This window comes from Chiloscyllium plagiosum, unplaced genomic scaffold, assembly GCF_037043375.1.
Source record: "Chiloscyllium plagiosum isolate Xiang-an unplaced genomic scaffold, Cpla_swu_hap1 HiC_scaffold_15, whole genome shotgun sequence".
NCBI classification, from domain to species: Eukaryota; Metazoa; Chordata; class Chondrichthyes; order Orectolobiformes; family Hemiscylliidae; genus Chiloscyllium; species Chiloscyllium plagiosum.
Window position 1 is genome coordinate 45740382 of NW_028270153.1, and position 20804 is coordinate 45761185.

Genomic DNA, 20804 nt, shown 5'->3' on the forward strand with positions numbered 1-20804 from the left:
ACTCCAGGTTGTCAACTGCTCAGCTCTGTGGCATTATTTCAATAATGTCCATCAGTCAAACTGTGTGGGATGCACAGGTAGCAACTAACATAGCTGCCTGAACCTGGGGAACTGCCTTGGGTCAATTTTTTCTTGCTAATACAAATAGCATTTCAGTAGCTTTCAAATAGCTTGACGGAAGTCTGGACAATAAATTAAACAGTAAAGGCTTAATGAAAGGGCCATATTACTGTTGATCGCATTTCTGTCCAGACGTAATTTTGTCACATTTAGATTTTCCAGTGGAATTCAATAACATTTGTTTAAAAAGCATTTTTAGCCTTTTGAGCCTAAGAACTAAAGTCACTTATAGCTTATTTTATTTAGTTACATCATCACAGATCAAAGACTGAACATTCCATCAGGCCCCTTAATGTAGATCATGATTTGCAATTGCCCTGCATCCAGTTGATGAGTGTAGGCAGAATGTTAACTCTTTGCTGCCTACTCACCCCAACAATTATGATACTGCTGACTGGCTGCACACTCGGTTTGAAGGCCTCGGTACATTGCCCACACTTTCTATTGGAAGCTTGCCTCCACCGAAAGAGGAAGTGTATTCAGACTGCAACACCTAAAGTCTTTAAGAAAGGGAAAAAAACTTATCATGAGTGCACAATATCAGAGTGAGAGGGGGAGTTTTCAATTTCTCTGTTGTATTACGGAAGGTCAGGACAAGGAAGTCAGAAGGAAAAACGTAGTTACATTTCAAACTTGAAGACATACCTTGAAAAGGAAATGGGAGTATATGACTAGGCAGGCAAATTCAAGAATCTTAGCTCCAAGAATCTGGCAGAAAAAGGTTAACTGTCTGATGTGAGTGTTCAGTTTAAATGAATCCATCTTTCTGCAATATTTCCTACTCCACTATCAATCTCTCAATTATATCCTCCAGTTCACCCACACACACCTGCAACTTCTGAAAGTATTATTCCTTACGTTTTCTTATTCATCATCTTAGGTTGTGGATGTTGCCGGCTAGGCCAGCTTTTATTGCTCATCCCTAATTGCCTTAGAGAAAGTAGTACTGAGCGGACTTCTTGAACTGTTGTAATGCAAGTAACCCCATCTTTAGGAAGGGGAGCTCCAGATTTTGACCCAGCAGCAGTGAAAGAAAAAAGTGATATAATTCCATAACAAGATGGTGAGTGGCTTGGATGGGAAATTGCAGATGGAGGTGTTCCTATGCAACAGCTGTCTTGTCCAATAGATGTTCCCAACATGAGGTTTGTGGGTTTGAAAGGTGCAGTTGAAGGCTCCTTGGTGAGTAATTGCATTGCTGTCATTTATGCCTTAATGGTGAAGGAATATTGAAATTACAAATGATAGTGCAGAGCCATCAATGATAATGCCATTGTATGTCAAGCGAAGATGGTTAGATTCGCTCTTGTTGGAGATGGTGATTACCTGGCAATTGTGTGACACAAATGTTATTTGCCACTTATCAGCCAAAACCTGGACATTGGCCAACCCTTCTGAATATGGATACAGGCTGCTTCAGCATCTGAAGAGTCATGAATGGTGCTGAACATTGTGCAGCCATGAATGAACATTCCTACTTCGCACCATGTGATAGAGGGAAGGTTATTTGTGAAGCAGTTGAAGATGTTTAGGCATAGATCAATATTCTGAGGAACTCCTGCCGTGATGCTCTGGAGATAAGGTGACTGACTTCCATTGGAACAACCATCTCGTTTGTGTTGCATTTGACTCCAGGTAGCTGGGTTTCTATGTAGTTTAGAAGCAGTTCTGTATCTTAGGAATTGTTTTCTCTAAGATGGTCAACTTTGTGTTCCATGTGGCACGCTCTGAAATTAAATCTTCGTGGCAATAGCGAGTCTTCCTAATTTAATTATATAGTTTACTAGCTTCAAAGTCATTTAACTCTCAGTATAATAATTCTGGTACCATGTAATGCTGTTTTGGAAACAGCATTTATTGCAGCCTTAATGAAAGATTCCTGCTTCTTTAATAGCTTTACTGAAAGAATCCTGCTGTCAACAGCTTTAATAACAATGACATTTTATTCAACAGCTTTAGTTAGTGAATCCTGCTCTCTGTGGCTTTACTTAATAACCTTAATGTTTTCAAGGTTTTGTTATGGATGGATCTCACTGGGGACTGTTCAAATAAATGCTTTCCACCTTTACGTCTATTTAATTAATACTTCTTCCACCTTTGCTGCAGCTTTAATGGAAGAATAGATAATAAATGTTCCTAACTTTCTTCTCCCATTGGACTTTGCATCTCAGGTATTTAAATTGCCTCCTTTACTTCTGGGTTTGCGATGTTCCCAAGTGTGTGGCCTTGCTTTAAATTGCCTGTGTGGCTCTTGATCTTCCTTACTACAAAGTTAGAAGTCATAAACTACCAAGTTATAGTCCAACAGAAAGTTGACTTCACCTGACGAAGGGGCTACGCTCCAAAAGCTTGAGAGTTCAAATAAACCTGTTGGACTACAATCTAGTGTTGCGTGATTTCTGACTTTGTCCACCCAGTCCAACACTGGCACCTCCACATCATTCCTTACTGCAGCCGTGCCTCACAGTACCTACCACTAGTGAGGACACTTAATTAATCTTATTTCTAGCTTCCCCCACGTATAAATGGCATCTTTTTAAAACATATTTTCCATGTCCACTACAGATTCCAACTTTACTCACAGAGTTTACAACATCTGTTTTCTCTCCACCAACTTGGGACTGCTCCAACAGTGCATCTTTATACAATGCAAATAGTACCTGCCTTGGTGTGACTAGTGCTCCAGCTACAAAGAGTTCATCATTTACTTTTGCTGCTGCATGTCTCTCACCAGGTCTGAAATTCTTTTTACCATGGACTATAAATTCTGCCTTGTTCAGTCTCGCCATGAATTTCTCTTTGGTAGAGTCTTCAAACATTCAGCTCCTGACCATCTGCATGAATAACCTTCATAAATAGATCTTCAGACCACCAGTGCTGCAGGCGATGAAGGAGAAGCTGAATGGAGTCAGCACTGCTCGCCATTATTATAACATCACCACAGCTCATTATGTTGTATGAGGCATCTGTTGGATTGTCTGACAACATCCTCTTTTCATGGTAGCAATCTACAGGGCCTGTTTGATCTAGTCTGCTACAGCAAAACCACTTGTCATTTGAATGAGAAGAGGCTTATGCCTTAAACAATGTATTGTTTATTGCATGATAGCAACTAGGTGCAAGTTACATTAATGTGGCAGGCTATGAGGAAGAACCAAAAGGTCTTAGCCTTTTGAGATCCTAAGCTATTCTCCAACCAGTCCATTTGCTAGCATGGTAGGTGGTACTTAATGCAATCCTCGGCATTAATCTTTACAGACTCTCATTCCTTTTATATAATAAAGCCAAGGAAAGACAGAAAATATTGACTCTATTAATGGCGGCAAAAAAAAATTTGAAACTCCACTGCGCTTAGTAAAGTAAGGCAGAACTCCCTTCTGTTTCTAACAACATTTCAGCCTTCCCCTAACAACATAGTGCTTTCACCCAAACTATAGCAGCTAAAGGAAGTCAATAGAAATCATCTGGAAATCCCAGGCCGATCCCTGTAAATACCACTTGTGTGGGATCTAGTGCAATTGACACATATTTAGTTGGGATTACTTAAGAGAAGGCATCAACAGGCCTTGCAAGTTTAAAATTACAGAAATGTCCATCATGCATTTGGTGCTTGTACTTATATTTGTGCTCTCACCAGTAACACGGACCGGAATTTTTGGCAGTCCAGGAATCAAAGTTGGGACTTTGGTTGTTTGTGCAGCTCAGTGTCATTCTAACCTTGCCGAAAATTGTGTTATATAAGTGCAACAAGCAGCTTTTCTAATACTCTTCTTGTTAAAGTGATAGGATTAACTACTTTCAGATCTGTCACCTGTTTAATATTAATTTGCCCAAACAAATAAACCGATGGTCTGTTTCATATGTTGAAATTATTACATGCGAATCATTTCCATTTGAAAACAGTGCAACCATATTCAGGTTAACTTATGACTACTTTGTTGGAGAAGATGGCTTCAAGACCCCATGTATTTGAACCTAAGACAGGATCCAGCATAAATCACAAGCACATAGGTGTTATTTGTGAATTAATTTAATGAAACATGATGAGAGACAAATACAGTATTGTGGAGTCTCAGTACATTCACTTAGAATGTCAAATCACAAACTCTAATGTAGCATTTAACCACCTATTCAAATGGAAAAAAAAATCATGATAAATAGCCACAATATATTCAAAATCTAGCAAGCATTGCAAATATGATTCAAAGAGCTGGAAGTTTTTGTTGCAAACGTTTCGTCCCCTGGCTAGGCGACATCATCAGTGCTTGGGAGCCTCCTGTGAAGCGCTTCTTTGATGTTTCCTCCGGTATTAGTGGTCTGTCCCTGCCGCTTCCGGTTGTCAGTTTTAGCTGTCCGCTGTAGTGGTTGGTATATTGGGTCCAGGTCGATGTGTTTGTTGATGGAGTTTGTGGATGAATGCTATGCCTCTAGGAATTCCCTGGCTGTTCTCTGTCTGGCTTGCCCTATGATAGTAGTGTTGTCCCAGTCGAATTCATGTTGCTTGTTGTCTGCGTGTGTGGCTACTAAGGATAGCTGAACCAGAACGAAGGACCCGATACCCAACATGAGCAAGATGAATGTAGTGTACAAAATACCATGCAAGGACTGCACTAAACACTATATAGGACAAACAGGAAGACAGCTAACAATCCGCATACATGAACATCAACTAGCCACGAAACGACACGACCAGCTATCCTTAGTAGCCACACACGCAGACAACAAGCAACATGAATTCAACTGGGACAACACTACTATCATAGGGCAAGCCAGACAGAGAACAGCCAGGGAATTCCTAGAGGCATGGCATTCATCCACAAACTCCATCAACAAACACATCGACCTGGACCCAATATACCAACCACTACAGCGGACAGCTGAAAGTGACAACCGGAAGCGGCAGGGACAGACCACTATAAACACCGGAGGAAACATCAAAGAAGCACTTCGCAGGAGGCTCCCAAGCACTGATGATGTCGCCTAGCCAGGGGACGAAACGTTTGCAACAAAAACTTCCAGCTCGGCGAACAGAACCACAACAACGAGCACCCGAGCTACAAACCTTCGCACAAACTTTGAATGATTCAAAGAACTTGCAAGTTGATTTTCAATGACTATTTTGATCCAGTGTTTTTTGGCATTATTTAATCTCAACACTGGATTTCACCAAATCCAACATCTTTGTGAGTTTCTTAGTTAAATATTATCTATTAACTTTTTATTTGGTTCGATTAGTACCTTTAAATGTTTGCTTTCAGCAGCTTATAATTAAATGGTATTTCACACCAAATTATACAGAATATAGAGCAAAAACATCCCATTCACCACAAATAATCTCTAATTTTTGTACACTCTCGACAAATCTCCCATCAGTCCATCTCATGTCATCCTTCAACATGCATTTCCAGTCCCTTTTCTGGCAGCCTAGTTTCCATTGAAAAGCATCTAACCTATTTATCTCAACCATCACTGGCAGCAGTAAACACAACATTCTAACTGGTTTCTCAGTAAGAAAATTCTAAACATCATACAAAAAAAAAGCATCAGTGACAGGCAATTGGAGCTGGACAGTTTCCGAGTCAGCCAGAATCATTTGGCAACTACAGTGCGACAGCCTCCCATATTAAAAGATTCCACAAAGAAGCTTTTGCCACAGGCTGTATTCTGTGACAAGCACTCTCTTTGCTTTGAAGGACTGCTAAAGGCAAGCAATGAATATGAGAACTGGTTTTGACTCACAAGTTCAATTAATCTTAGTGTATTAACTTTGCAAAGATGATGAATCACTTTGGGTGTATATACAGTGTGACTTTAGATTTCAAGGTGGAAGCTACTGAATCAGTTCCTGCTAGGCACCACCTTTTTTTATTGCCTGGCTGCGCATTCAACTCATGTCCAGATGGACCATTGACATGCTTAAACAGGATTCTATTCCTACCTGTTAAACCTTAAATGTAATAGACCACAAGTGGAAATTCCTAGTTGACAAACACCTGCTTAAACTGATTCTCTAAGTTTGTAAATGTTTGATAAATGGGAAAATTACAATGTTGCTGTACAATTACAGATTAGGAAAGTCATTTGGACTGTCCTAATTCCCCTATCCTTGAAGCATCTGCACAATTCCTCTGGTCTGATGAAGCATTCAATTAGCTATTAAATGATTCTACAGTTTCCCCCCTCTTATCCTATCTAGAAAGCCATTCTATGTATAAATTACTTCAAGTAAAGAAGAAACTAAGGACACATGTCCGAAATTTATATTTTATTTGTTTGAATCTGTGTTCCTTGTCTTGCTCTCACAAACTTTAACCATGGTGGTCTTGGAAGTAACAATCCCAATCTCATACTGCTGCAAGCTCTTCATCACCGTGAAGTGACAATGAAGCAAATGCAGCAATATAACTGAACTTGTTCCAGATCAAAATGGAGCTAAAGGACCTGACCACAGGATGAGTTAGACAATACTCAGAAATGAGTAAGTGGTACTCTTGTTGATTGTAATTCAGAATTTTTTATATTATGGAGATAGCCAAGTGACACCAGCCTTAACCATATTAATCCATATTAAAAGCAACCTTGCATGATTATTGCCAGAAATTCATGACAGCTGAAAATATGAATGTAAAAATTAGATAAAGAGGAAAAGGATTGCTAATTATATAATTAAACTATGAGGAATCCATGTAATTGTAATTAAATAAATGACCATGGTCCAATGACTCCTTCTGTACAAAATGCTGTTCTGGTACTGAAATGCTAAGATTCTGGATTTGATTTGTGGGATAACCTCTTTTTGAGGAATCCTGAATGTTGTGTAAGTCTGATGTTGAAGGATCTTATGCTATGTTTAGTCAGCTTTTTCTAGCCATGCAACAGTCCTGTTAGAGTACGTTCTCTGCAAACTGCACTTCCAACAGAATACAATCCTCCCATTTGAAGGCTTCCCAAATGCTGATTAATCTTATTTCTTCCATCTTCCTACACAAGTGCAGTTTTAAGAAGTGGTCAGAGATTCGTATCACTCATTTGTACCACTCTGACACAAGTATTGTGCTTAGTAATCTACACAAAATCTAAAGATGAGGACTTGCATTACACAAATCAAACAGAATAAATAATGTCATATAACATGTACAATCATACAATGTGACTCAAGTTACAGATTTGCAACAAAAACAAATATTCTAATTTGTCTAGAAGTGGGGGTTGTACTCAAAATAGAAAATCAGAATGTGTACTACTCATTATTCTTTGTTCATTTAAACAGAAAGATGCATATTGATGTTTAGGTATGTTGGAGTAGCAATAGGGCAATATAATGCCATTAGTTTCTTTCAAAGCTAACAAGCCTTCTATCTGCCCCTTTGCTGGTGGACTGTAAAGGAACATCAGATTCTGATCAATTGGAGTGGCATTGTTAGACATAGCAAAAATGTTTCAAACATTCCAAGTTTAGAAACAAATTCATGTAGGTCAAGATCCAACATATATAAGTAAACAAGAAGTCATTTGGTCTTACCAGTAAAAATATCGAAGCTTGAACGACTAATATCTGAGGATATACTGGATTCTTCAAAATTTATAAATCGGCAATTGCTTTTATTCAGATTGTCACATTGATTTAATTACATTAGCATTTCCTGACTTAACTAGTCTCTGTCGTCTTCTTTTCCTGCTCTGTTGTAAACTCTTTGCCTATGAACCCTGGGATCCTTTGTGAGAGTTACTTAGAATGAAGTTTAACACAAACTGTTAACTTTTCAATTCCCAATGGTAAATTACTCCAACTGGCAGTGTGCCATTGATGATGTTTGCTAGGAACATTGCATTCCAGTGTAAGATAGCTTGTAGAAACAGTTTCATAAATACAAAATCTTGACAAATATGCAATGGGATTACAGCCCTGACAATAAGCTACATTTTTCTCTTTTTTTTTTCATTTTTGTGTTGACTGCAGCTGATAAATCCCAAACTCTCGATGAATATCTAACTCAGAGATTATATTGGGTACATTCTAATACACAGTTTGTATTGATGAGAAGTAGTTTTGCTTTTGTATCCATGCAAATTGCGTAGTATAATTTTAGTATGAAATTATTAATGTCTTGTACAGGTAAATATTTTGAAACAAACATTTCTTTGGCACTATACAAAAATAAGAAATAGAGACAACAGTAGGCCATACAACTCACAGAGTCAGCTCTGTCAGTCAATAGTATCGTGCCTGAACTTCTGTATCAAGTCCACATCATTGCCCATAATCTTTGATATGCTTAGTACCTGAAAGTCTATCAATCTAAATCTTTAATACACTCATTGACTATACTCTTGGATATACTCATTGAACATCCACGACCTCTGAGTTAGAGAGTTCTAAAGATTATTAAATTAAGATTTTTTTAAATCTCACTCCTAAATCGATAACTGTTTATCCTGAGACTATAGGGGAGAAACTTGTTCAGAATGTGGAGTTACATAGGTTACATTGATTCCCACAGATACAGACTGTGCTGTGGGCTGATCGCTGCATTACTCATGGATAATCAATGATATCAATGGATAATGCTATGTAGGCCGTACAGGACCAAGGCACTGCCTGCCTCCAGAGAACCTAAATAGGTCTTTGTAGCGATGCTTCATTCATGAATTTTTCTCCCAGGATTCATACTTCTCCAAAGAGGGGAACTGTTCTCCTGCTTGCTCCTCTCAGAATATTAAACGATGCAATGAAATCACCTCTTATCCCTCAAATTTCAGAGAATAAAGTTAATCCTACTCTATCTCCCCTCATAGAGCAGGCATCACACCTAGGATTCAATATAGTGTACTGTGTTGCACTTCCTCTAAGGCAAATATAATATTCCTTTGATAAGGAGATTAAAATTGTTCTCAATACTCAAATCATGGTCCTATTGAACTTCTATATAATTGTCAGCAGTGGTAGATATATCCCTCAATTCAAGGATGACATCTTCTCAGAGTTGTGGGCTTCTGCCAGGGTTTTCCTGTGACTGAACAGTCTGATGCTTGACCTACATACCTTTGAGTGCATGGAGTAGGATTTTTTGTGAAGTTGTTGAGTCCTCAGTGGTGGATTCACCTCCTTCCCTTCCTTCTCTGCTCCTGCTCTCCCTCACCATTGAGTGAATCTGATTTAAAGCATGATGCAACTTGATAAACGAGTTACCGTCATTTTGTTTGATGAGTATCAAGCTTGCATTAGTCATTAAGGCCAATGCCACCACATTTCAAGGACAGCTTCAGAATGTATTTGAAGCATTTTCTTTGCCCTCACCTGGAAACCTGACCATTTAACAATCAAGAAGCAAGACTGGAGGTGGTATTGCTTTTCAGTCATCTGGACATGTCCATCAAAATTGTATAGGAATGTAGCCTGAATACTGTGGAGCTGCCATCAAAAGGGACACCTGCATCTGTTATTGGTCCTCCCATTAATCTGGAGGATGTCATAGAGATATTGCTGATAGAATATATCTAACACTTTTATGTGTCACTAACTTACAGTCATGGTTTCAGTGTGGTGACAACAACTGCTATCTGCACTGGCATCTGAATGTTACTGCCTTGAAGCTTTTTGAGGCCTTTAAACAGCCAGCTATTGGCCACTTAAGGTATTCAATCCACATGCACTATCAGTAAGCTTTGTGCAGTATCATAGTTTATGAAATTTAACTGAGGCATAATTATTGTTTACGAAAATCTTACAGTAACAAGCAAGCAAGGGTGGAAATGTTTCTTTAACACAACTAATTTATAAGTGGGATGAAGTCATGACTGAGTTCTGGTTTAGCAATCAGATTGGCTGGTAGCTATCAAGGGTACTGTTTACCCCCACTGAGTAATTTTGACCCTAAGCTTAATAAGGCTTCCCTGGAGCACGCTATGACTACATGGTGGTCATGTTTAAAGTCATCTGTTTGGACCGACTCTTCTTTTGGAAATAAGCAGAATGCTTTCCCCACCAAACACTTCCATCAAATTCAACCCATGGACTTCTGTCACCTTGCAGAAATCTTTGTTAATAAACACACACGCCCGTAGTTTGTGGGAGGCTGGGTTCATGCAGCAGATCTGGTGTTCAATCTCCTTCTGAAGGGTAGCCTTTTAAGAAAGGTGGCTGCCAAAGTATTTTCTAATCAGCCTGTTCAGAGTTGCTATCACACACCTCTGGAGTAGGTGGAACTTGAACCCATATTCCAATATATTCTCCTTCAGCATATACAGGAAGTCAAATATTTGGTTGACTGGTTGTGAGTTGATAGATGGGTTTTGTATTGGTAACATTCAAGACAGGACAAGTTTCTTAAATGTGGAACTGACGAGTTTGAGGGTGGCTTACAAATCAGGTGCAGAGTAGGCAACTGCACAACAGCCATCTGTAAATTATACATCATGTATATCTATGGTTGTTAGTCTAGTTCTGAGACAGAGGCAACTGAATTTAAATAGTTTTGCACCTAGGCAATATTAAATACTTACACCAGAAGGCACTATAAGATGAATGACCATATCAGGTAGACTGTAAACACTGTGGGGGTTATCACACAACCTTTCTCAACACTGGTCAAGGTTTCAAGGCATCTTTTTCAGATCTGCCAGTTGCAATCATATTATTAGGAATAATTTTACCAAGACCTCCTTACACTTATACTCCAAACCCACTTACAGTAAAGGCGAATATATCACTTGTTTTCTGTACCTGTAGGTGAACATTTTGTGATTAGACACAGTGTAACATCATGAGCTTTGCAGACTTGTGTAAAGTGGTTCAAGGTTATGACACCAAAATGAAATACTTGAAGCTAAGGTTAAGGCTCGATAATGTTACTTGTGACATTCATGCTAAGTGGACACATGCAGCAGAGACCACAATGCAGATGTGCTCACCAGACAATTCTAGGGAACTATAGAACATGGGGGCATATTCTAAAATTAAGTCAGATCATCTGGAGATGTTAGAAAGCACTTGTACACACAAAGCATGGTAGAATTTTAGAGCTCCTTTCAACAAACAGCAGTTGATGTTGAATCAGTTGTTCATTTTAAAACTGAGATAGATTAGATTTTATAAAGGAAAGGCATTAAGGGATGTGAGCCAAGGCATACGAAGTTAGGCAACAAATCATCCACGATCTCATTAAACGATGGACAGGCTCAAGGGCTTGAATGGCCTACTCCTGTTCCTGTGTTCCAGATAGTAGATATTAATCAAGTTTTAGTCTTGTCAGCTAAAACAAATGCAAAGATTGGACTAGTGAGCCTTAACATGCGAGATGTCATTTGCAGCATTTTACATGTCACTAAACAATTAACTGATGAAGAGATCCTGGAAGATTATAAAGGTACATTTACAAGTCTTTGATAATATCTTGAAGTGGTTGGAAGTATGCGATTAACTCAACATCTGCAATGGAATAGATGCCCTCAAGTCCAGCCTGAAAGTTATGGTACTTGAATTGGAAAGAAGGGAGTAATCAAGAAAATGGCAATGCCTATAGATTGGATTAGCAGCATGGTAGCAGTGAAACAACATGGAAAATTGTGCAAGGATCAATCTAAAGGATTTCAATAAAGTTTTGAAGAGACCTCACTATCCCATGCAAACTATCTCAAAGCAAGTTTGTGACAAATTGTTAATCCTGACCCTAAGAAAGATGTTTACTACCCCTCTGGAAGGGATGGTTATTGGCAGGTAAAGTACAATGAGAGGTATACTCTTGACATAATTCAGCAGATATAAGTGGTTGTGCATATAATTCATCACTTCCTCTGCTACAGAAAATTATCAATGCAAACAGCACACAATAGTCAGAAGTCAACTGTAAATGGAATGCAGCCTGACTGCCAGAAAGAGTTCGCCAGATGAATTCAAAGCTGACAAAGAAATAAAATGCAATGGGAGATGCTTGATGGACAGAGAAAAAGCTTCACCCATAAAGTTATTGCAGAGATGCTGCAACCAACAAATATAATAGCAGTGCAAGAATTTGATGGAAGCATAAACTGTTTTGTAAAGTTCTTCCCCAATTTGCTCAACCCAAACTATTCTCCGAAAATAAAACACTATTAAAGCCAGAAGCCGTAACAGGCAAAAGTGACAAAATCAAGTTAAGATGATAGAAAGCCAAATTTCAATTTTATAAAACTGCCAAGTCATTGCCAGAAATGAGCATTGAACAGCACATCAGAGTACAAATGTTCAACTCTCAACAAAAGTCAGCACATGTAGTAGCTTATAATCTGTGTTCAGCAGTCCTTACTTCAAACATTTTCAGTGAATGACCAGATATATCACCACCACCAAAGATAACTATGTTCAACACAAGAAAGATTTCCTTCACTGCAAGCAGCTGAGAAAGATGATGTGATCCCCCCACCAATGTAGAGCATAGACAATCATTACTCGCAGAAGTCCACCATTCTCCTGCAATGGAAAGGAATCAGCAACTGCACATCATAGGACTAGCACTCCTCTGAGAAGGAGCATAACTCTAGGAATGAGCTGATACCAGATGAACAGCCAACTAAAAATGTGTACATATACCATGAGAAGATACACGATTTATGCCATACATATATAGAATCCAATGAAACTAGAAGTGACTAGAGTTAAAATATGATTCTGTTCATGAATGATCATTTTCGTCGTGATCATGTACATGGGGTAACTTGTGTAACTTGAAACTGAAAATGACAGTCTATGCAATTTTTGAACATGAATCATTTGAAACATCGCACATCTCTTAAATGGGTGGTGCAGTGTGGCTGGAGTAAAGTTTAATGGTAATACAAGAAATGTATCTGACCTAGATAATATTAAAGAATGATACCAAAAGGAGGAGCTTCAAGATTTTTAGCTAAGAGACCATCCAGATCAAATGTGCAGACGTCAGTGTGAAGAGACAACCATGGAGGTCAATATCAGGACTCAAAACACATGGACTTGGATATGGTGGCAAAGCAAATCAATGAACTCATATTGGATGTGATCAGTGAATACATCTTTATATGCTATATCTTATTGATTGCACGACTAACTTCAGACACTCTTTACCATACACTCTTTATTGACTTATTACAATTTCTATTGATCAAGTTCTTAATTCATATTCATACACTCCATTGCATCTTCATATACTTAATACTGTTACAAGCCCACATACCCACATCTCAGATCTTGACAACTATCCAACAAAGACATTTATGCTATCCAAATATATTGCACCATATTCAAAGCCAAACTTAGTTTTGCCTTGTAGGAGAAGGAAGTGCACAGCCAGCAGGAGTTAATTGGAGGGGACAGATATAACTGCATGTCTTAAACATCTGAGAGGAGATCATGCTGACTACTTCTGGGAAAGAGGTTGCTGATGCCATGGTGACAAGCAAAGCTGAAACCATTGCAGATGATGGTATCTTCATACTGATCTTCTTTCTCATGCCACACCACTCCCCGTGAATTTTTGCAACTATATAACTTGTAGAATTGCAGGAACTCTGGGAGAAATAAAGTAGCAACTCTCCTGCACAATTGATCATTACTTTAAATAGTGCTGCTGGGATTCCATCCTGCTGCCTATTGGGTATGTAGCTGTATAACATTAAGAGAAAGCATTACTTGAAGGGTTGAACTATAAGTTAGCACCAGCTAGTGTCAAATCAGTTTCACATGCTGATCAATGTCATGTTTTATAGGTTCAACATAATTATGGAGGAAGTTCATTGTGCATGTATTAATACTGTCTCCAAGCTGGCACCAGATCTAATTCATTTTCTGGATTAGTGGTGCTGGAAAAGCACAGCAGTTCAGGCAGCATCCAAGGAGCAGCAAAATCGACGTTTCGGGCAAAAGCTCTTCATCAGGAATAAAGGCAGAGAGCCTGAAGCATGGAGAGATAAGCTAGAGGAGAGTGGGGGTGGGGAGAAAGTCGCATAAAGTACAATAGGTGAGTGGAGGAGGGGATGAAGTTGATAGGTCAGGGAGGAGAGGGTGGAGTGGATAGGTGGAAATGGAGGACAAATCAGACAAGTCATGGGGACAGTACTGAGCTGGAAGTTTGGAACTAGGGTGAGGTGGGGGAAGAGGAAATGAGGAAACTGTTGAAGTCCACATTGATGCCCTGGTGTTGAAGTGTTCCGAGGCGGAAGATGAGGTGTTCTTCCTCCAGGCATCTGGTGGTGAGGGACCGGCGGTGAAGGAGGCCCAGGACTTCCATGTCCTCGACAGAGTGGGAGGGGGAGTTGAAATGTTGGGACACTGGGCGGTGTGGTTGATTGGTGTGGGTGTCCCGGAGATGTCCCCTAAAGCGCTCTGCTAGGAGGCGTCCAGTCTCCCCAATGTAGAAATTCTGGGACACCCGGACCAACCAACCCAACCACCCTGTAGCTCAACATTTCAATTCCCCCTCCCACTCCACCAAGGATATGCAGGTCTTTGGACTCCTCCATCGTCAGACCACAGCGAAACGACGGTTGGAGGAAGAACGCCTCATCTTCCGGCTAGGAACCCTCCAACCACAAGGGATGAACTCGGATTTCACCAGTTTCCTCATTTCCCCTCCCCCCAGCCTGTCTCAGTCAAATCCATCAAATTCAGCACCGCCTTCCTAACCTGCAATCTTCTTCCCGACCTCTCCGCCCCCACCCCAGTCTGACCTATCACCCTCACCTTGACCTCTTTCCACCTATCACATTTCTGACGCCCCTCCCCCAAGTCCCTCCTCCCTATCTTTTATCTTAGCCTGCTGGACCAACTTTCCTCATTCCTGAAGAAGGGCTAATGCCCGAAACGTCGATTCTCCTGTTCCCTAGATGCTGCCTGACCTGCTGTGCTTTTCCAGCAACACATTTCCATTCAAACAATGGAAACAATCAATCCCGGGAACAGGAGATTCGACGTTTCGGGCACAGGCCCTTCCGAAACGTCGAATCTCCTATTCCCTGGATGCTGCCTGACCTGCTGTGCTGTTCCAGCAATAAAGTTTCAACTTTGATCTCCAGCATCTGCAGACCTCACTTTCTCCTCAAACAATCAATCCCAAATTCTTGCCCATTATGTTCACTATTAATATGTTTTTCTCACAATGAAATCAATTGACTTTTTCAATTTTTGAAAAATAACTAGAAGTAAACAATGAGGTGCAATTTTTTTCCCCCAAAGAGTGTTTTTTGTGTGGAATGAACTTTCAGAGAAGGGGGTGGATACAGGTACAATTACAACATTTATAAGACATTTAGATAATTACATAAATAAGAAATGTTCGTAGGGATTTGGTGCAGGCACAGCCAGTGGGATTAGTTTAATTTGGGATTATGGTTGGCATGGACTGGTTAGATGGAAGGGATAGTTTCCGTGCTGTATGACTCTATGACTCGATTATTCAACTTCTTGAGCTTCCATTTGAGACAATCATAACTGACCTCATCTTGGTTTCAACTCCACTTTCCTGCCTACTGTCCATAACCCTTCAACCCATTGCAAATTAAAAATCTATCTCCTTCTTAAATTTACTCAATGACCCAGCATCCACTGTACTCTAGGGTGTGAGTTCCACAGATTCACGACCTTTTGAGAGAAATAATTTTCCTCATCTTTATTTTAACTCTGCTACCCATTATCCTAAAACTATATCCTAGACTAGATTGACGAGGAAATATCCTCTCTAAATCTAACAACCTTCTTTAGCATCTTTAATAACTCAGTTAGATCTCCTCTAATTCTCCTAAACTCCAGAGTATAAGCTTAAACTGCTTAATCTTTCCACATAAAATAAACACCTCATCTCAGAATCAAATCTAATGAATCTCCTCTGAATTGCCTCCAATGCAACTGCATCAATTCTCAAATAGGGGGACCAAAATTATACGCAATACTCCTGGTGTCATCTCACTAGCACCTTGTATAGTTGCAGCAGCATTTCCATACTTTTATACTCTGTTTCTTTGGCAATGAGTGTCAAAATTCTATTTATATTAGATTCCCTACAGCGTGGAAACAGACCCTTCGGCCCAACAAGTCCACACTGACCCTCTGAAGAGTAACCCCCCAGATCCATTTCCCTCTGACTAATGCACCTAACACTATGGGCAATTTACCATGACCAATTCACCTGACCTGCACATCTTTGGATTGTGGGAGGAAACCCACGCAGACACAGGTAGAATGTGCAAAATCCACACAGACAGACGCCCAAGGCTGGAATCGAACCTGGGTCCCTGGTGCTGTGAGGCAGCAGTGCTAACCACTGAGCCACCATGCCACCCATTTGCCTTCCTTATTTCCTGTTGTACCTGCATACTAGTTTTCTGCAATTCGTGCACGAAGACACCCAGATCTCTCTGCACTGAAACATGCTGAGGTTCCCCTCCATTTAGATAATAAATTGCCTTTCCATTCTTCTGACCACAATGGATAACTTCACACTTCATGTTAAGCTGCCAAATTTTGGCCCATTCACTTAACAATTCAGATGCATCTGTACACTTCTTATTTCTTCAGTGCAGCTTTTTCCTACCTACTATAATGTCATTTGCAAATTTGGCTAAAGTACATTCTATCTCTGCATCCAAGTCATTAATATAGATTGTAAACAGTTGGTGTCTGAGGACGAAATCCTGTAGCACCTCAAAATGTCAGTGCAATGTTCAGAAATTCTTTGAACCCTCATATTTATGGGGCCCCTCATTTGTTTTAGTTTGGTGATGTATCAATGTTAAAGAGAACAGACTAAATATTTATTTAAGATTACATAATGTGAGCCCACCTATTCAGCACTACATGCAAGGGAATCTACTGATTCGTTTTCTCTGTGATTTTTAAATACTGAATTATTTTTCATTTCTCCATTTGCTATGATGGGAATAAGGGTCAGATTTATCTGCTCTGGTCTCAGGTCCTTTCAAAACAAGTTCTGAAACCACTCACCTGAAGCCATCTAATCTGTAGATTAGCACTAGCAAGCATGGAAAATGGATAATGCCTACCGTGGAGGCACATTTGTGACCAGTGATTTGATTTGTGGTTTGATTTATTTATTTGTCACTTGTACCAAAGTACAGTGAAAAACTTTGTTTTTGAGCAGTACAGGCAAATTGTAGTGAGCAAGAATGTACAGAACAAAAGATTTGGATGGAGACATACAGGCAACATGGGAGGGGAATAAATATGTTTACGTCTGTCTCCGCTTTAATAATATTTTAGCATTAAAGCAAAAGTGAAAACTCAATTAACATTGGAATAAAAAAGAATTTGGAGCAGTACATGTGATATTTTTATTTAGCTTATTTTTTAATTAAAAGTTGTTGGCACAATACTAACGGAGCAGGGAATAACAGAGATGGATGCTCCTCTAGCTTATCTCTCCACGCTTCAGGCTCTCTGCCTTTATTCCTGAAGAAGGGCTTTTGCCTGAACCGTCGATTTTGCTGCTCCTCGGATGCTGCCTGAACTGCTGTGCTCTTCCAGCACCACTAATCCAAAATCTGGTTTCCAGCATCTGCAGTCATTGTTTTTACCTGAATAACAGAGATGGTCACTGCATTTTCTTTTTAAGGGAGGCAATGAGAAAACAATTGCTAACTGAACAAATTTACATTCTTTCTTGTAAGAAGATCAATTCCTTTATTTTCCTCCATGGTGTTTTGGGACTGTGCATTTCCATTAGTGAGGCTGTGATGGGAAGGGGGACACCGAGATGTTTTTGGTCAGGATAATGTTAAATTACAGCTGAAGTAGGCACTCAATCGAACTCCAGCACCACCACCATTGATAGGACATTGACTTGAACAATTGAAAATGCAGAACTGCAGCTCAAGGTTCACATTCCTACAAACTTTTCTCCATGTAGGGTAATACCTAGCACTTCCTCAGAGTGAAGGATCTGAAATCAAAAATTAATCCAGAGTAAATATTGAAACTACATTCCTAATGTAATACAGTTTAGTACTTTGATTTTTCAGAAAGCCAGAGCATGACCAATCTGAATTACTGCCAAATTAATTACAATTAACTTTGTGTTTTTTTTCTTGAATTAATAGTGTGATAACTGAGTTTTAAATTGTTTTTGTGCCGTCAAGGGAGGAAATAATCCATTGTGCATGTGTGTTCCCTCTTGCAAGAAAGTGAGGACTGCAGATGCTGGAGATCAGAGTCGAGAGTATGATGCTGGAATAGCACAGCAGGTCAGGCTGCATCTGAGGAGCAGGAGAATCGACCTTTTGGGCATAAGCCTTTCATCAGGAATGAAGTCTGTAGAGGCCGGATGTTGCTGAGAGGGGATTGAGGTTGGGGGGGGGGGATGGTAGCTGAGAATGAGATAGTTAGATGAAGGTGAGGAAAAGGTGACAGGACAGAGAGGAGGGTGGAACAGGTAGGTGGGAAAGGTGATGGACAGGTCAGGAGGCTTGGGACTGGGATAATAAGAGGGGAGGGGAAATGAGGAAACTGGTGTAATCCACATTGATTCCGTACGGTTGTAGGATCCCAAGGTGGAATATGAGGCATTCTTCCTCCAGGCGTCGAGTGGTAAGGATTTAGCAATGGATGAGACCCAGGAACTATACGTCCTTGGTGGAGTGGGAGGAGGAGTTGAAGTGTTCAGCCACAGGGTGGTGGGGTTGGTTGGTGCCAGGGTCCCAGAGATGTTCTATGAGTCTGCTTCAGGACATGGTTGAAAAGCTTCAGGGCAGAGGAGAAGACCTGCGTGGGGTGGGTGGACTCACTGAGATCCTTGTAGAGAGAGGAGGAAAACTTCCTCAAAGTAGGCATCTTTGGATGAGGCTTCACAGTAGGGTTAAAATCAATTGGAGAAATTGAGGACTGCAGACTTTGGAGATCAGAGTCAAAAATATGTTGCTGGAAAAGCAGAGCTGGTCAGGCAGCATCTGAGGAGCAGGAAAATTGATGTTTCAGGCATAAGCCCTTCATCAGGAATGAAGCTGTGAGCTGAGGGGGTAGTGAGATAAATGGGAGGGGGGGGTGGGGTTGGGGGAATTTAGCTTAGAATGCAATCGGTAGATGAAGGTGAGGGAGAACGTGATAGGTCAGAGAGGAGGATGGAGCGGATAGATGGGAAAGGTCTGGAGGGAGGTGCCAAATTGAAGACTTGGGACTGGGATAATGTGGGGGGAGGGGAAACTGGTGTAATCCACATTGATCCTGCATGGTTGCAGGGTCCCAAGGTGGAATATGAGGCGTTTGGTGGTGAGGATTTGGCGATGGAGGAGGCCCAGGACCTGCACTCAGAGAACATCTCTGGGAACCTGCACCAACCAACTCCACCCCACTGTGGCTGAACACTACAACTCCCCTTCCACTCTGCCAATTCTTTTGCTTTAGACAATTACCCATCTTTATTTTCATTATTATTGAATATGCCACCGCTATACTCTCAAGGAGAGAGTAAGATTCTAACTCTACACTGTGTAAAAATGTTTTTCTTCATGTCACCACTGCTTCTTTTGCCAATCACCTTGCCCTCTTGTTCTTGAACTTTCCAATCAAATTGTTACACGGCAAATGTCATTTGAAAATACATGTACAACATATCAATACTCTCTATAACCTCATCCAAAAAAAGAAAGAAGTTTATGAAACAAGAATTGTCCTTAACAAATCTGTATTGGCTCTCCTTCATTCATCAACATTTCTTCAAGAGACCAGTAGTTTTGTGAATAATAATTTCTAAAAGCCTTTCCACCACTGAGATGAAACTGCCTGACCTATAATTGCTGAGCTTCTCTGTCCACTTTTTTTAATGTATTCTGCAGTCCTCTGCCATCATCTATATTTCTTAGGGGCTTTGGAAATTTATAACTAGTATAACCACAATTTCCACCCATATTTCTTTTGGTATTCTTGAGTCATTTGTCCCTGGTGACATATCAATTTTAAGCACAGCCAGCCTACCAGATAGCTTCTATATAATTTTCATTCAATCCAGTGTCTCAACTACCTTTTCTTTCACTATGACTTGAGCAGCACCTTCTTCTCTGGTGAATACAAATGCAAAACACATATTTATTATTGCAACTATGCACCTGCCTTCAAGTATAAATTCAGTTTCCATTCACTAATCAACCTCAATCCTCCTTTAGTATTCTTTTATTCATTATATGTCTAAAGAGACTTTAACATTATTTAATATGCTAGCTGGCTGTCTCTTCTCATACTCTCTCATTGTTTCTTTTTGTTGTTCAATTTGTCCTCTGTAGCACTGTGGCTCAGTGGTTAGCACTGCTAAGCAAAAGTGGGTACTGCAGATGCTGGAGATTAGAGTAAAGATTAGAGTAGTGCTGGAAAGGCACAGCAGGTCAGGCAGCATCCAAGGAGCAGGAAAATTGACGTTTCGGGCAAAAGCCCTTCATCAGGTTAGTACTGCTGCGTCACAGCACCAGGGACCTGGGTTCGATTCCACCCTCGGATGACTGTATGCGTGGAGTTTACAAGATCCCCCCACCCCGGTTTCCTCCAGGTGCTCCAGTATCCTCCCGCAATCCAAAGATGTGCAGGTTAGGTGGATTAGCCATGCTAAATTGTCCACAGTGTTCAGGGATGTGTAGGTTGGGTGCATTAGTCAATGGTTAAATATAAGGGAATGGGTCTGGGTGGGCTAGTCTTCAGAGGGCTGGTGTGGACTTGTTGGGCCAAAGGACCTGTTTCC

The 20804-nt window shown here is 40.3% G+C and overlaps 1 protein-coding gene across 3 annotated transcripts in view; it reads right to left on the reverse strand.

Annotated features, from left to right (window-relative positions):
• The window catches only part of ripor3 (RIPOR family member 3), a 237847-nt gene that overhangs the window by 187103 nt on the left and 29940 nt on the right, over positions 1-20804 (reverse strand). Inside the window, exon 1 of one of the 3 annotated variants that reach the window (XM_087994935.1) lies at positions 7643-7786. The exons of the other annotated variants lie outside the window; for them this stretch is intronic. The gene's annotated coding sequence lies outside the window, so the exon portion shown is untranslated. Of the gene's footprint in view, positions 1-7642; positions 7787-20804 lie in introns of those variants that run through there. 3 annotated transcript variants of the gene reach the window in all.